This window comes from Myotis daubentonii, chromosome 7, assembly GCF_963259705.1.
Source record: "Myotis daubentonii chromosome 7, mMyoDau2.1, whole genome shotgun sequence".
In the NCBI taxonomy this organism is placed as follows: Eukaryota; Metazoa; Chordata; class Mammalia; order Chiroptera; family Vespertilionidae; genus Myotis; species Myotis daubentonii.
In genome coordinates this window covers 14,720,016-14,737,197 of record NC_081846.1, presented here as the reverse complement: position 1 = coordinate 14,737,197, position 17,182 = coordinate 14,720,016, and the positions used below count along the sequence as shown (strand labels likewise).

General features: G+C 47.7%; 1 long non-coding RNA gene across 2 annotated transcripts; it reads right to left on the bottom strand.

The window, feature by feature from the left end:
- Positions 1-4,098: 4,098 nt before the first annotated feature.
- On the bottom strand, positions 4,099-16,205 carry LOC132238172 (uncharacterized). 2 transcript variants are annotated; one of them, XR_009453744.1, is made up of 4 exons: positions 16,093-16,205; positions 13,591-15,199; positions 11,470-12,743; positions 4,099-4,332 (listed from the first exon to the last, which is right to left on the bottom strand). It is a non-coding gene; the product is annotated as an uncharacterized LOC132238172 (long non-coding RNA). The 2 variants fall into 2 exon arrangements; XR_009453745.1 differs by having other exon boundaries at positions 4,099-4,280.
- Between the last annotated feature and the right edge of the window lie 977 nt (positions 16,206-17,182).

The following is a 17,182-nucleotide window of genomic DNA, read 5'->3' as shown; positions in this document are numbered from 1 at the left end:
GATGCCCTTGCTATTTCTGGACAAAGTCTCAATAGGACAGTTTTGAAGAGAGAAGGGGTGGGGGAGGGGAGAGAAGGAAAAAAGGAAAGAGGCTGCTTGGAGAGGGTGGAAGGGTACTAGGAAGACTGAGGGCGTCGAAGCATTTGGCATTTCCACTAAAAAGACTGAAATCCCTGAAGAGTCCCCCGTGATGGGCAAACAGACCTTTTCCATCCTCTAGGACAAAATCCAAAGAGTTTTCCAGTTGGGAGAAATAGCGGAAATGAGAGAGGGGAAAAAAATGGGCTGGAGAAAAGGAGGTTGGGGAACGTAGAGGGAGGCAAATGGACAACCAGGGACCTAACGACATAACTTGGATGTGAGTCCAGGCCCAGACAAAGGGTCCCTTTTTCAGTACCTTTTACACAAAATAAATAAATAAATAAAAATACAAACTTACCTAATGCTTTCTTTGGATTCCTGCCTCTCTGCAAACACCAACTAATGACTCCACCGCCCAGGACCGCCCCTCCGGCGGGAGGTACACAGCTACAGGCTCTGGGGCCGTATCTGCTCAGTAAACCAGAACCACCAGGCACTACTAGAAGCTAGGCGGCTTGTGTGGTGAGAGGCTGTGCACGGTTAATTAATTGCGTCACGTCTGTAGCTGATAAAGCAGGTCTCGTGGGTGGCTGTTTTCAAGTCTCACAGCTTTAGTTGGAAGTTGAAAATTAAAACAGTTGCTTCTCCAAGAGATCTGAGGTTCCAGGATTGAACTTTATTAAAACTAGGGCCTCAAAGGAAGCGGCGAAGTTGATCAGAGAAACTCGAGTTGGAGTTGGCCGGGAGGGGTTCGAGCTGCCTGTGGGAGTCTGCTGCTAATGTAACCATTAGCGTGGACTTTTAATTCAAAAGACATGCGCACCTAGAACTTACATACTTATATGCATAGCCCACGAACACAGGCAATAGGGTAGTGAAGACCTGGGGGGTGGGGAGTAGGGGCTGGGAGAAGGGGGGGAACAGGCGGGAAAACCGGAGGTATCTGTAATGCTACCAATAAAATATGTATCTTTTAAAAAGACACTGGCACCAATACAATGCTTGTGAAGGACGTTCAAGAGAATCCATTTGTCCACCCCTAGATCCGGGGGCCAGCCAGCTGTGACCCCTCCCCCACACCCCCCTGCCAATGGGCTTAATTATTCTTTTTTAAAATATATTTTATTGATTTTTTACAGAGAGGAAGGGAGAGGGATAGAGAGTTAGAAACATCCATCAGAGAGAAACATCGATCAGCTGCCTCCTGCACACCCCTTACTGGGGATGTGCCCGCAACCAAGGTACATGCCCTTGACCGGAATCGAACCCGGGACCTTTCTATCTGCAGGCCGACACTCTAGCCACTGGGCCAAACTGGTCAGGGCTATTCTTTTAACTGTTACAGGAAATTTCAAACATACTTATGAACCCCTTCACCCCAAGTACTTATTACTCAGCCTCAAGGATCCACTCCTGGTGCCTCTTGCTTCATCTGAGCCTCGTGGTTCTCAGACGGGAGCGTGCATCGGATCACCTGTGGGGGAGGGGGCGGGGCACACACAGGTGAGCGGCCTCTCCTCGAGTTTCTGGCCCAGCAGGTCCGAGGGGGCACCTGAGCTTTGCTTTCCCGAGTTCCCAGGGGCTGCGGACGCCGCTGGGCCGGCACCCCCACCCTGAGAACCAGTGGTCTTCACACCCACGGGTGTTCCTCCGGGTAGATCATCCAATCTGATCTCGGCCTTCATATCTTCTGAAATAAAATACCATTATTACACCTAAAAAAATAACAATCCAGTAATAGCATCAAATTATCGAGTAAGTCTCACATTTCCACGTGCCTCATAAGTCATCCTTTTTTACAGTTTATTGTCATCAGAATCCAAATAAGGCGTACGTATTGTGATCACATAATATCTTTGTCTCTTTTCATCCTTCACCTCCTCCGACACTTTTGTTTCCTTGCCATGACATCGCTGAAGAGCCTTTACGATTTTTCAGAGGCAGCCTAGCCTGTGGCAAGCTCTCGGAGCCCGGCCGCCAGCTCAGCTCCTCCACCCGCCTTGTGACCTTGCTAAGTGAGTTAACCTCTCTCAGCACAGGGGGACTGGTGAATGTTTAACAACCAGTTCTCTGGGGGGGGGGGGGGGGGAAGAAGCAGGGAAACAGGCCCTGGCTTGTCCATTTGTCGATTTCTGTGGCGCAAAAACTCCCACCATGGCGGGTTGCGAACGGCCAGAGCGGAGCGGTGGCCACGGAGACAAGCACGTGGCACAGGCTAACTCGTGTCCACCGGACAGACAACGGAAGCAGACGCCAGGGACAGGCAGCTAAGTCATTAGGAAGTGATGGATTTTGAGTATTTATTCCTGTTTTTAATATAATTTATTTATAAGTTTATACCATTTAATTTCTAAGAATGGTCGGATTTGACCCTAGGTTGCCAAATTCCTAGAAGCTGAACACCGCCGTGTCTAAGTCTTGCCCCCCTCACCTGTGACATGGGAGGTATAGTAGCTGTGACTTCGTGGTGAGGATGGAGAAAGACGGTGTGTAAGGATCCCGTGGCTGCCCTCGGTCCAGTGGACAGCAAATGCAGAGTTACTCGCTCCCCCTGGCTGGGCAGGGAAAGCGATGAGGGAGTCTGGGTCAGATCCACACACAGAGGAAGCCGGTTTCAGAATTCCAGGGGCAGAAACAACCCGAAGGGTGCGGGCTCAGCACCCCTCGGCCCAGGAGGTGGGCCTGGCTTGATTGCCACACAGACCCCAGCTTCCCAGCAGAGAGGCCATTTCAGCGAGCTGACTCAGCCCTGCCCCGCCCCTCCACTTCACACAGAGGCCACTTCAACTGTTTGCTAAAATCAAGACCCTTCCTTTGAGGTAGATCAGGTTACTGGGCAAGGTGATTATTGTTGCTAATGGTCTGCAAACAGGTTCTCAACTGTTCATCCCTCCGGTCTCTGGGGACACGTGGACAAGCCGGACTAGACAGAGGCAAACACAAGCATTGGGAGCTCGGGGGTCTGAGAGATGCTACAAGCATGAGGTGGATTTAGGAGGGTCCTGTGCCAGTGAGCAAGCTGAAGCTCAACTCTAGGCTGAGGGCTGAGCACCTACATCAAGCATGTCAAACTCGCAGCCCACGGGCCACATACCTCATTTGTTTGGCCCGTGTTAGCCTTTGAGTTTGACATGCTTGACATTATTCCCCAAATAGCCAGTGACTCCTTACTGGTGGTCTCCAATTCCTAGGAGGCCCTGAGGGTTCAGCCAGGGACTGGAGAATTCGGAGGCATGCCAAACAGTGTCCACAAAATAAATAAATAAAAGAGGCGGGATCAAGTGGCATTAAATCCTTCACGCCTGTCAGACTGAATTCTCAGGCCACCACGTCCCACCAATGTGAGCTTGGGCAAGTTATTTAATCTCTCTGAGCCTCATCTATACAATGGGGATAATAAAGGTCTCCATCCACCCTGTAGGGTGGCGGGTGAATTATGGACCATGCATGTACAGCACTTAGCAAAATACTTGGCACATAATAAGTACATGATAATAGTAGTTGCCATTAATATTGTCATAATACTTTAAAGCTGTAGATACTATCATAGTTCATAGAATGCCAATCTAGCTAAAGAGATTACATTTCATTCATAGTAGCTTTTTCCCTTCCATGTATTTTCTCACCCATAGATATTACAAGTGTCATAGGGAGTGTCTTTGGGGTGTTTGGACCTTAAGAAGCAGTCCTCACTCTTTGTCTTTGGGTAAGTCAACCCCGCAGGACCCCAGCTTCCTCACCCGGGAAAAAGGAGCCATCCGGGCACACCTCGCTTTATTGTGTTTCACAGATATTGAAGGTTTGTGGCAACCCTGCGTCAAGCAAGTCTATTGATGCCATTTTCCCAACAGGCTCGGCTGATGGTTGGCATGTTTTAGCTAGATCAAGTATTTTTCAATTAAGAATGTCCATTGTTGTTTAGCCATGATGCTACTGTACACTTAATAGACCAGTATAGTAGAAACATAACTTTTTTATGCACTAGGAAACCAAAAAATGTGTGTGACTCGCTCTCTTGTGGTTATTGGCTTTCCTGTGGTGGCCCCACACCGAACCCGCATGCCCTCCGAGGTATGCGGTGACGACAGACAGGAGGCAGGGGGGATGCTTTCAGGTGGACACACGGAGAACATGGATGGCTCCTTGTCAGACCCCTTGCCCTGAAGTTGAGGTGGGAAAGCCTGGCCAGCATCCCCATCCTGGAACATAGGTAAGGAAAAGACGATGCTCACCGTGACTTTCTGGATGTGGCTAGGGAAGAATGAGCAAGTGACTGATTGGCCTAGACCAGTGATGGCGAACCTTTTGAGCTCGGCGTGTCAGCATTTTGAAAAACCCTAATTTAACTCTGGTGCCATGTCACATATAGAAATTTTTTGATATTTGCAACCAAAGACTTATATTTTTGATATTTATTTTATATATTTAAATGCCATTTTACAAAGAAAAATCAACCAAAAAAATGAGTTGGCGTGTCAGCTCTGACACGCGTGTCATAGGTTCGCCATCACTGGTCTAGATCCAGAAAGTTCCCCCAGTGTCGTCTCCAGCTCACAGTTTCCTGGGGCCAATTTCCCACCTTCTGCACCTATTCTTCATTCCTCGACAATCCGACAGGGCAGAGGATCCAGGCCCAGCCGTCACGTGATGATACGCCGTTCTCCTGCGGCCCTGGGATGTAGAGGACAGCACAGGGATTACAGGCAACAACACTGAAATAACTGCGTGGGGTCAGGCAGGGGCTTGACATATCACTCTGTCAAGAATATGATTGTCAAACTGCTGTGCTGTACACCGGGACTAATACAAAATCATACTGAATGTGAACTGTAATTGAAAAATAATATTTAGCCCAGCTGATGTGGCTCAGTGGTTGAGCATCAACCTACGAACCAGGAGGTCACGGTTCGATTCCCAGTCAGGGCACATCCCTGGGTTGTGGGCGATCCCCAGTGTGGGGAGTGCAGGAGGCAGCCAATCAATAATTCTCTCTCATCATTTATGTTTCTAGCTCTCTCTCCCTCTCCCTTCCTCTCTAAAATCAATTATATATATATATATATATATATATATATATATATATATCCTGTATAATAAAAGAGAAACATGGTAATTAGCCGTACATCCGCTACCCTTCCCATTAGCTAATCAGGGCGATATGCAAATTAACTGCCAGCCAAGATGGCGGCCGGCAGCCAGGCTACTGACACGAACAGGAGGCTTGCTTGCTTCAGTGACAGAGGACTCCAACGTTCCCCGCCTGCCGCTGCTGGGTTCTGAGCTGCTAAGAAACATTGTTACAAATATAGAAGCTAAACAAAACCCCAGAAACCTGTTTTCAGTCAGCCAGGATCTCAGAGCTGGAGTCGCAACAAAGTTTCAAATACAGAAAGTAAACAAAGCCAGAAACCTGCTTTCAGCAGTGAGGTCTCACAGCTAAAGCCAGCTCTCAGCTCCAGTGACAGCCATAAATCCAAGAATAAAAAAAAAAAAAAGGAAAAAAGGAGCAGTTGTGAGCTTCAGTTACCCGCCAGCCTGAAAACGGCCCTCAGCCCCTCACCCAGACTGGCCAGGCACCCCAGTGGGGACCCCCACCCTGAAGGGGGTGTGACCAGATGCAAACAGCCATCATCCCCTCATCCAGGCTGGCCAGGCACCCCAGTGGGGACCCCCACCCTGATCCAGGACACCCTTCAGGGCAAGCCAGCCGGCCCCCACCCGTGCACCAGGCCTCTATCCTATATAGTAAAAGGGTAATATGCCTCCCAGCACCGGGATCAGGGGAGCCGCGAGGCCTCCCTGCACCAGGATCAGCGTGACAGGGGGCAGCGCCCAAACCCCCTGATCGTCCTGCGGCTCTGTGTGTGACAGGGGGCAGGGCCACAACCTCCCTATCGGCCCTGCTCTGTTCGTGACAGGGGAAGGTGCCCCAACCCCCTGATCAGCCCTGCTCTGTGCCTGATATGGGGGAGCTCCCCAACCCCCTGATTGCCCTGCGGCTCTGTGTGTGACAGGCTGCGGTGCCCCAACCCCCTGATCGGCCCTGCTCTGTGTGTGACAGGGGGTGGCGCCGCAACCTCCCCATCGACCCTGCCTTGAGTGTGACAGGGGGCGGTGCCCCAACCCCCCAATCGGCCCTACCCTGAGCGTGACTGAGGGTGGCATCGCAACCTCCTGATCCGCCCTGCTCTGTGCATGACAGGGGGCGGTGCCCCAACTCCCCAATTGGCCCTGCTCTGAGCCCGACCAGGGGCTGTACCTAGGGATTAGGCCTGCCCTCTGCCACCCGGGAGTGGGCCTTAGCCAGCAGGTCGTTATCTCCTGAGGGGTCCCAGACTGCGAGAGGGCACAGGCCGGGCTGAGGGACCCCCCCCCCACTGCCCCCCGAGTTCACAAATTTTTGTGCACCGGGCCTCTAGTATATATATAATTTTAAAAAGAAAAAAATTAAACAAAAAACAATTCTCTGGTGGGGTGAGCTAGGGTGCTTCTGGGAATGGGACGAGCCCTGTGAGAGGTCGTGGGAGGCACAGGAGGCCTTTTAGAGTTTGTAGAGGGGAACTTGGCCGTGAGACTCCAGCCTGGACGCTGGGCAGAGAGCAGCCAGGCCGCGGCTACGGGAGGATCCCTGGGAGTCACCAATCACCACCCACGTGGCCCCACAGCTCTCCTGCGCGGGGTTACTCCCGCCACACTGTAATCTAGAAGAGCTGTGTTTTCACTTTGGATCTCTTCAAATTCCCTGTAAATAGCAAAGATCATTGAATATTGAATAAATGCATGAACCATCCTCCTTGTGGCTTCGAGCTGGGGAGAAAAGAGGCTGAGGCAACCATTTTCAGTCTGTGCAGGGTGGCTGCGTTGCCCAAGTGACCTAATGCTGGGTCATTATTTCCAGAGCGTTAGATTTTCCTGCTGCCAATCCCAATAGAAGTCTCCAAACGCCAAGTCCCTTCCATGAAGCTTTTCCTTGTTTATAGGCAGGATATTTTCCCTGTGTGTTCCTGCCTCTGGCAAGATTTTAAACAGCGTCAGGGCAGAAAAGTCCACCGCTCAGAGCGGGAAGGGAAAAAAAGAGGAGAATGTAAGCATTATTATTTCACAGAATCTCCCCCTCCTGGCCAGGAGAGTGTCTGTGGGTCTGATTACAATCATTTTGCCTGGATCCATTAGTTCTTATTTAATCAAAACGACTTACTCTTGTTTTTCTTTCCTTGCTCCCAAAAGCATGGCCTTGGGAGGGAGACGGTTTGGCAGCTGGGAGAAGCGTGGGAGCAGGAGGAAGTGGAGACTCTGGGCCTGAATTTAAGGCAAAGGCCTGAACAGTGACGCCGTCGCCGCTGCTGCACGAGCCCCTCGGATCCTAGCACCCAAGGAGCAGTAACACTGCCCACTTTTATTTTATTTCAAAATATAAAGAGCCATGTAACCTGGCAAGTAAGCCTGTGCTCTTTAGAGTCTAGTCCTGGCTGACCACCAGCCACAGTAACTTGGACAAGCCACGCTGGCACCGCAGGGAGCTCCCATTCCGAAACATGTAAAGCAGCGAGATATTTAGAAGTTACAATGAGAGGTACTGAGGACTGCGGCGTAGGGATACAGAGAAAAGCAATTCAAGGAACCCTCAGCTGGCACCCTGGCCAGACACTCCTGGCATATGTAGATTTGGCGAGTTACTTAATCCCACAGCGCCATGTGTAAAGTGGGGCCGGTATTATCTGAGTTGGAGGGCTCCTGTGAGGATTAAGAGAGTATGTGTCTAGCCCTGGTTGGTCTAACTCAGTGGCTAGAGCATTGGCCCTTGTTCTGAAGGGTCCTGGGTTCGATTCCAGCCAAGGGCACATGTCCAGGTTGCTGGCTTGATCCCCAGTAGGGGGTGTGCAGGAGGCAGCCAATCAATGATTCTCTCTCATCATTGCTGTTTCTCTCTCTCTCCCCCTCCCCCTTCCTCTCTGGAATCAATAAAAATATATTGGGGGTAGGGAGGGGAGAGAGTATGTGTCTAGCTAATGCTAGCAGATAATAGGTGCCCAAATAAATATTTGAGTGAATAAAGGTACAGAATGATCCATGGGTGTTTGGGGAGCTGTGAAGTGTTAGGTATTGTCAGAAAAGAGCCTGAGATCATGACCTTAGGGACCTGTCTGTCTGTCTCGTTCACCTGACCTAGTGCCTGGCATATAACTGGCACTCGGTCAGTGCTTGTCCGGTGAGTTATTCACATAGAAGTTAGAGGGCAAGCTGAAGTCTGGTGATTATTTTCTCCCATTACTCAGCTAACATCTGTTAAGTGCCAACTATGTGCCAACGACGGCAGCTTCTGGGGATGAAGAAGCCAGGCCTTGCCTTCCAGAGGCTACAGAACAGCCGGCTCTCAGGGTGGAGTTGGCAGGAGGGTGGGATGTGCTGGAGAACAATGCGTGAGGGAGGCCGGTGGGCAGGAGGGGCAGGCAGGGCTGCGAGTGTGGCCAGAGCTCCGGGTTCGAGAGACAGGCCAGGGGATAACTCAGCAGGAAGGGCGACAGGGAAGATCGCAAGGCACATTCAGGCTTTTACAGTCAGACTTCCTGTCTGTGTGCTTGGCCACTGGAGAGTGGAAACTTCTCTGCCACCGTGGTGACAGGTCGCGGGGCCTGGGAGGACGCATCCCCTCATTCCAAGAGGGCGGCAGGTTTCGCATCAGCGGCAGGTGGAACTCCGGAATCCCCGAGCCTGTCTGATTCCCGAGGAGCAGGGTTCTCCCCAGGCAGTCCTGGGAGGCAGTCCTTTCACCACCTCCAACACCTACCTCCACCCTTAGCTAGACACCCTGTCCTGCATGCTGCCTGGGAGTCTGGGCCTTCAGACGCAGAGAGTATTTCCTAGTGCAGCACAACAGGCCACAGCCTGAGACCCAAGGCCAGAGACCTCCTGAGAGGGACAGGGCTCGGAACTGGGCTGAGCGCACAGGAGTTTAACTGAATATTAAACAGCTTTCCCTCTACCACCCCAGGGTGTTTCGGTTTGTCTCTCCTCAATATGCAGTTAACTGTCCCCACTTTATTCCGTATTAGTTCTCCCTCCCTCCCTCCCTCTCTCAATGGATAGATTTTTATCTATCCGCTCATTTAACAATTATCCACTGAGAGCAAACATGCTGGAGATACAGAGAAAAACAAGATAGAATTCCAGCTTTCCAGCTTGGCCATAGTCATTACAAAGTTCAATGTCAACGCAGCCTTTGACTCAGCAATTCAACTCCCAAGAATTTATTCTAAATATATACTCCCACAGGTGCCAGGACTTCTGCGTAGAAGGACAATCCCTGGACTATTTTAAATAACAATTCAAAATTAGAAACAATACAAATGCCCACCAATAGGAAACTGATCAAATAGATTATGCTACATCTAAACAGTAGAATACTATCACTGTCCAGAAAACGGTTGATCTTTATGGGAAGGTAGGGAAAGATCTCCAAGAAAGATTAGGCAGTGAAAAAAAGCACGCATGTTATGTTACTTTTGTTTTTAAGAATGTGTGCAATTATATGCATACAAAGGCTATCAGATAAGCTGTCCAGGATGGAAGCCCCTAGCCCGGGTGGCGACTGGGCCCTTGAAATGGGGCTAGTCCAACTTGAGATGTAACAGCAAATTTCAAACACTTAATACAAAAACAAGAATGTAAAATGTTTCAATAATTATTTCTTTTGATTACACGTTGAAGAAATATTTTGGATACATTGGATTAAATAAAACATGTTATTGAAATTGATTCCACTTTTCAATTTTCATTATTTTTTTTATTTTTAATTGAGAGAGGGGGGAGGGAGAAAGAGAGAGAAACAGAGAGAGAGAGAGAGAGAGAGAGAGAGACCTAATTCTGCTTTTTTAAAAAACTTTTTTTCAGTATGGCTATAAGAAAATATAAAGTTACATATGTGGTTCACATTATATTCCTATTAAACAGCAAGTACTATTCTGGAACAGGAATCGGCCAAAGTGGGCGAAAGCCTGCGTTTGGAAATAAAGTGTTATTGGACCACAGCCACACCGTTTGCTTAGGTATTTTGTACGGATATAAGGACAAGGTTCGGTAGCTACAGCAGATACCATGTGGCTGCTAAGCCACAAATACTTACTACCTTGCCCTTTACCAACAAGGGGCCATGGGGTAGCCCCAATTCCTACCCTGTAGAAACCATAACCAACAAAGATTATCCTTAGGGCTTGAGATGAAGGCAGATTTTTTTACTTTCCTTTGAGGGTAATGGAATGTATTATTTTGCCCTAACCGGTTTGGCTCAGTGGATAAAGCGTCAGCCTGCAGACTGAAGGGTCCCAGGTTCGATTCCGGTCAAGGGCATATACCTTGGTTGTGGGCACATCCCCAGTAGGGGGTGTGCAGGAGGCAGCTGATTGATGTTTCTCTCTCATTCATGTTTCCAGCTCTCTATCCCTCTCCTTTCCTCTCTGTAAAAAATCAACAAAATATATATATTTTTTAAAAACAATGTATTATTTTTGTCAGCAAAGAAGAAAAACAATTAAAAGAACTTACAAACCTGCTTCTAAGGTGCACATTCTAGTAGGGGGTCAAGCCAATAAATAATTAAAGGGTCAAGGAAAGGTACAAGGGCAATGCTAAGTGTTTGGAAATGTCAGGTAGACGATGGTAATAATAGCCAGCAATTACGGAAGGCCTCCGAGGTGGTGGCCGCCATCTGCAAAGTGGTGCTTTCTATCCCTTAGTTCATTTTACCACAGCTGCCTCATGTTACAGCTGAGGAAACTGAGGCCGAGAGACATAAGAAACTTGCCCAAGGAGACAAATCCAAGCTCTTAACCAGACTAGATTCTGCTGGGGAGTAAGCCTGGAGAAGCAGTTTATGGAATCAAGGAAGACTTTCACTATCGCCTCCCTGCCTCTACTTCCCTAACTAGCATTTTCGTCTTATTTTCTTATGGGCTTGAGCCTGAGGAAGGCAGTGTGGGGCTGTTCTTTTCTGGAATACACTAAATGCCTTAAGAATTTCTTCTTTATAGGCATTAACCTGCTCGTCAAATACCACAACAATTCAAAAGCAAAAAGTGACATGCCCATTCTGCACCCTCCTTCCCACGTGTCCTGTACCCCAGCTGGAGGGTGGCCTCCCCGACTCCATGCCTAACCTATATGTGATGCTTCCAGCAGAAGCAGTAATGCTACTGCCAGGAGACTTGCTCTTACCACTTAGCAATAGAGCATAGACCTCGTCACATGATAGCACCCACAATCTATTTAATACTTGTAAAGACCTGAAAATAGCCACCCTGTCATTATTTTAGCAACCCCCTTTTTAAAATGAAAACATCAACGGAAGTTCTGATCGATACTAGAAAAGTTACTTTTAAGAACCACTTGTACCCGTTAGCATTTGCTTTCAGGAAGGGGACTTCCATTTGTGATTTCTCTGTGGGCACAGAAGCAGGCTGGGTGCAGCTCTGAATGTGTGGGAAGCATATTTCACACCAGTTTTCAGTCTGGAACCATCTGCAGACAAACAGCCAGAGACACAACTGGATGAGGTTCTTTGGCCCCCATGTACTTGCACAACAGCAATGTCATACACCTGTAAAACCCAAGATAATAAAACCCAAGATAATTATGACTTGTCCGGAGAATGCATAGTCATGTCCAGGCAGGGTAGGCTGAGAAATAAAGCCTTAGTGTCTCTCTCTCTCTCTCTTTTTCTACTTTCCCAGCCACCGACCTAGCTTGGGCCTCTGCACCTGGTCCCTGGACTTCTGTTGAGGTGTTCAGGCGTCTCCTAACCTCAGACCTCCTCCGCTGCTAACCACTTGGCACAGGGTGGCCAGATTACACTTCCAAATCATTGCTTTGTGCATGTTGCCCCTGGTTCACATGCCTGAACAAAATTCCAGATCTTTATCTTGGCGTCCCAGGTCCTCTTCAGTATTGCTCCAACCTACCATTCTGCTCTTATCACTGAGTTGCTCTATAAGCTCGTCTCCCCGTCTCCAGCCAAAGTGGTCCTATTTGCCCCCAACTTCACCTTGCTCGTTCTAAATTCAGTTTTTGCGAAGAGAGGCCCGCCTGGCAGGCCCTGCCTGGCTCCCACAATCCTTCTGTTTAAACCCTTCTCTAACTCAAGTGAAATTCTTCTGAAGGCTCCCGATCCCCTGAAGCTCAAACTTTGTCCTCATCCCAACCTCAAGCTGATTCCACATTCATTCACTGATCATGTGATGGGTTTAATCTTTATATATAAAGACTATGTACAACCCCAACTAGACTGTAGTAGGTAGAGGGCCTTCTCTCGTATCATTGTAGACATTCTATAAAACATACCCGAGCACCTTCCACATAATACATAGTCAGTAAGTGTTGGCACAGAGGAAGCAGGAACTTACTGCCTGAGCCAGTAAGTCATAGTGACCTCCTTCTGGAATCCCAGAGACTCCCTTTCTCCCCTGGGCATTATCCTACCATCTTCATGAACAGGACACCTTGGAAATACTCCATGTGAATGCATGAGGAGCCTCTTCCTCCTCCTCCTCCTCTTCTTCTCTTCCTATTTTCCTTTCTTCTTCATAGTTGCATGCTATTTCATCCTAAGGAGGTACCATAATTTATTTAACTGTTCCCTAGTGATGGTCATTTAGGTTATTTCCAATATCCTGCCAGGGAAAACAAATAATTTTGCTCTGAATAATTTTGTATGTCTATGAATATTTCTGTAGAATAAGTTCCTCAAGCTAAAATTATTAGAACAAAGGACACATTCACTTGTAGTTCTGAAATACCCAGAGTGTCCCCCCAAAATGTATACACACTTTGAATAATTATAAAGGCAGTGTTTATTAAAATACATTTCATTTTCAAAATGTAATAGAATCGGCTGTTAAAGTGTGTATACATTTTGGGGGATACCCTGGCAAGATAGTGGGGGATCAAGAGCTCTAGACCAGGGTAGCATTGGGTCCCCTATATCCCTTCCCATATATCCTTGAGGAGCTATAACAATCTACACTCTCACCTGTAAAGTTTGATAGTCATTATATTTAATGTTTTCAAAGTGTCCCACTGAGCCGAGGAACCATACTTGATTAAAACATTCCCTTATTTTTGTACATTTAAGCTCAGTCCTTATTCAGTAGAGAAACCAACTTCCAAAGCCCTGGAAACTGAGACCTTAATCCTCTGACTGTAAATCACACAGCTTCTCCAGGGAACAAAAGAAACTCAAGCACCTAACTCTACTACTTTATGTACAGGAATGTGCACCCAAAAAAGTGTAAAAGTAACATTTTTATAAATAAAAACAAACAGCCAACAAAAAGATGCAGCATAGTTCAGTAGAAACAAGACAGATTTCAGGGTCAAAAGGTATACATTTTCTTCTTTCTCTTATAAGCTCTGTGACTTTGGACAAGCCACTTCACCTCCCTATAATTGTCCCCTCGAAAAAAGAATCTAGTGGTATATGCTTTGACATGAATGACAATGTATGAAAAATCCACCTACCTGAGTTGGTAGCCAACTCGGGAACCAGGTCTGAAGACTGTTTCATCCCCAGGGTCCAGATAGTTCCTGGAATGTGGCATGTAACCGATACATAATGAATAGATGAACCGTGTTTCATCCACTTGTCCACAGGATAGGCGACTTGTCGAAGGCCAGGTAATACACAACCAAGAAAAGTCAACGGTAGCTCAGAGAGAGCCAGACAGGTGTATTGAACTGCCAGTCTGGACTATTATCTCTCCACCTGACCAAAGACTTCATAATTGTCTCCGGCTTTGCTGTACTCCAAGTGAAGAGATGTCGGGAAGGTGCCTTCTGTAAGCCATTTTCAAGGTTTTCTCCTACCTATTCATTCATGAATTCCACACTCTCAGGTCTCTGAAGAAATGGGGCTTTATATCTGGCCTCCAAGTCTACCTCTCAGCCTTTGATCAAACATATTCTTCAAAATCATCCAATTCCCCACTCCATGTATCTGTCCTTTTGGGGGCTATCACATTTCATTTATACCCAAATGAATTATTCTCTGACCCCTCTCCCACCTTCCCTGTCTTTTTCTTAACTCTACCAATGAAGTTCTAGGACCATATTAATTTTCTGACATGCTCTCGAAGCTCTCATGGCTTTGAGTTTGCAAGCCAGCTCTGTAAGTTTATGGTAAGACCCAGAAATTTTAAATTATCTGCCCAAGTGTATAGAGTAATTGGGGGCATGAGTGGCTTTGAACTCAGGTCTTCAGGTTCCAGGTCCAGAATGTGTTCAACAGTCTATTCCCTCTCCTCACAATTTGACATTTGCAAAGTGCTTTTGTTTCTCGTTGCTCATATCATGATCATATTTGTCTCAGAGGCCATGATCTCAACGCAATTGCTGGGGAGCAAACCACCTCAAAATTCAGAGGCTGAACACACCAATCACTTCCTACTCCGGCTCCTGCACCTGCAGTTCAGGTGAAGGTTGGCTAGGCAGACCTGCCGATCGATCGTGGCTGGGTTTGTTATGCATCTCTGGGTCAGCTGGATGGTTCTGTTGTCAGCTGGGCTGGGCTGGGCAGCTTCCTGGGGGCAGCTCTGCCTCACGTATCTCTTATTCCCATCCTAGGGCCCTGGGCCAGCCCAGGCGTGCTCTTCTCATGGAAACAGTAAAGGGGCAAGAGAAGAAGTCCAGTGATGCAAGCACGCTTCCAAGCCTCTGCTGGTATCCCATCTACCAACACCCAGAGCAGATGCCCCAGTCGAATCAGTGGATCATCTCTTGGTAGAAAGAACTGCGAAGTCCCGTGGCAGAGGGTAGTGACGCAGACAGGGATGCAGACCTGGGGCACTTATGCAATCTGCCCCGTGTTCAAGTGTCGTTAAGCTAATTTTTCTTCTTGCCTCCAAGCACAGGCCAGTGCTCTAAAGCAGAGGTACCCAGAGCACATGGTGAAGTGAGACGGGGCACGAGAGGCCCTCCCTGGCTGGTGACTTCAGCACCAGGCTGCACTTTGGCTGCCGCCGCAGCAGGGTAAACAGAGAACGAGGGTGACAAGCCGGCACTGGCTCAAACCTCCGGGCTCTGTATCCAGCTGCCCCCACCCTAATGGCTTCTTAGCATGTGATTCACGGCTCTAGGGAGAGAAAAGTAATGGAGGGTGTAATTTATATTGGGGAAATTGCTCCGAAAAAAAAAAAATTAGAGAGCAACAGACCCAACACTCTGGCTCAAAGGGAGTTGCATAGCAAAGGACCAGGGAAACTGAACGTAGTGAGTAAAAGGATGTGGGGGCCTGGAAGAGGGGGGGGGGACCTAAAAACAGGGGGGAACATGAACAACCCCAAGAAACTCTGTTTTCTTAGGGGAGGAAAATGGAAAAGCAATAAGCCTGACATTTTCTGAGTTGTCTTTTGCTCTCTGAAAGTGCTCACGAAGTAAGACTTAGAGTTTTCAATGAAAACTTCTCCAAGAGATTTCCTCACACCCTACCCCTTCCGCTGCCAGAATAAATATGCGAGGAGGCTGATCACATATGACACGGAATCCAAACAACTGAGCAAACTCAGGAAACCGGAGAGGACCCAGTTTCCAACCCAGAAAACTCCGTGACCATCGGCGCCCGATCTGGTTCAGATTAGACGCTCGCTGCACTTGCAGAGACTTTTATAATTACACGAACGACAATACTCACAAGTGAATACGCTATGAAGGTTAACTTAAATAATAATAGTAACCTCACTGGCCACGGGTTGTATTAACAGAGGCCACATACTTGTACCTCTGAGGCTCGGAGGTCATAGGTCAAGTGAAGACCTTCCCTAGCGTTTCCTCCCCTGGGGCTTGGATTTAATTTCCTTCCTTCGGCTTGTTAAGGCATCCAAAACTTCCTTTCCTGGCTCGTTTCCTTAGCGATGAATGAAAGAAGGAAGTAAAGCTACCTGGTCATCAAGGCCCGCTCGAGCGCACACAGGTAACGATACCGTCCCAGCTCCCTCCACTGAGTGAGGGAACCAGTGTGGCGCTCACCTTTGTCCAGGTATTTAGTAGCAGAGGTCGGCGGGCGTAGATTTTTGAAATACCAAGCACAGTGGAGGTACAGCAAGAAGGATCGCAGTCTGCAGGTTAGGCTTTACCCGGTACAAACTGTGTGCCCTTGGGCAAGCTGCCTGTCTGTTCACGACGAGGTTTCCTCATCTGTAAAGTAGGGAAATAAGAGAGCCTGTTATCATCGGGTGTCGTGGGGATTGAAGAAGATAACGAGTAAAGCATTCAGGAAGGCACTTGGTCCTTAGAAAGCACTCCGTACATGGATTTATTATTATCTGCAAATGTGATTTAGGCAATTCTGAAGGTGGCAGGTTTTCTTTCACGAAGAGGTGAGTGCTGGGAAAAGTTGTTTATAAATAAAAGATATTGTTAAAAAAAAAAAAAAAAAAACCAAAAAACACTTTAAAAAAAAAATCCCTGTTGGCTAGCTAATGTGAAAGTATAGCTTGGAGTTCTTATTTGCTTTCATATTGGTTTACCTGTATCTCTGCATTTGATTTAGTTCATCCTACTTTCAACCAGTAAGACAATAGTCAGTGGTAGCTGCACATTAGAATCATTTGGGGAACTTTAAAAATCTTAGGCCATTCCAGCCGGTGTGGCTCAGTGGTTGAGTATCAACCTATGAACCAGGAGGTCACAGTTCAATTCCCAGTCGGTGCACATGCCCTGGGTTGTGAGCTCGATCCCTGGTGGGGGGCATGTAGGAGGCAGCCGATCAATGATTCTCTCTCATCATTAATGTTTCTATCTCTCTCTCCCTCTCCCTTCATCTCTGAAATCAATATAAATATATTTTAGAAGATTCTTCTTTTAAAAAAACTCTAGGCCCAAACTATGTATGCTGTCAGAAGTCTGGATAGTGGTTGGCCAGTGGGAGAGGCGGGGAGGAGGAGAGACTAGAAGGGAGCCTGGTGCGTGCTTGTGACATTCTGATTCTTGAGCGGGGTGGTGGTTACACAGGTACCTTCAGTTTGTAAAAATTCATTGCAATGTATACTGACAGCCTGAGCACGTTTTTACATGCATAATATACTTCAATAAAAAGTTAAACACAACGTCTCTGCTG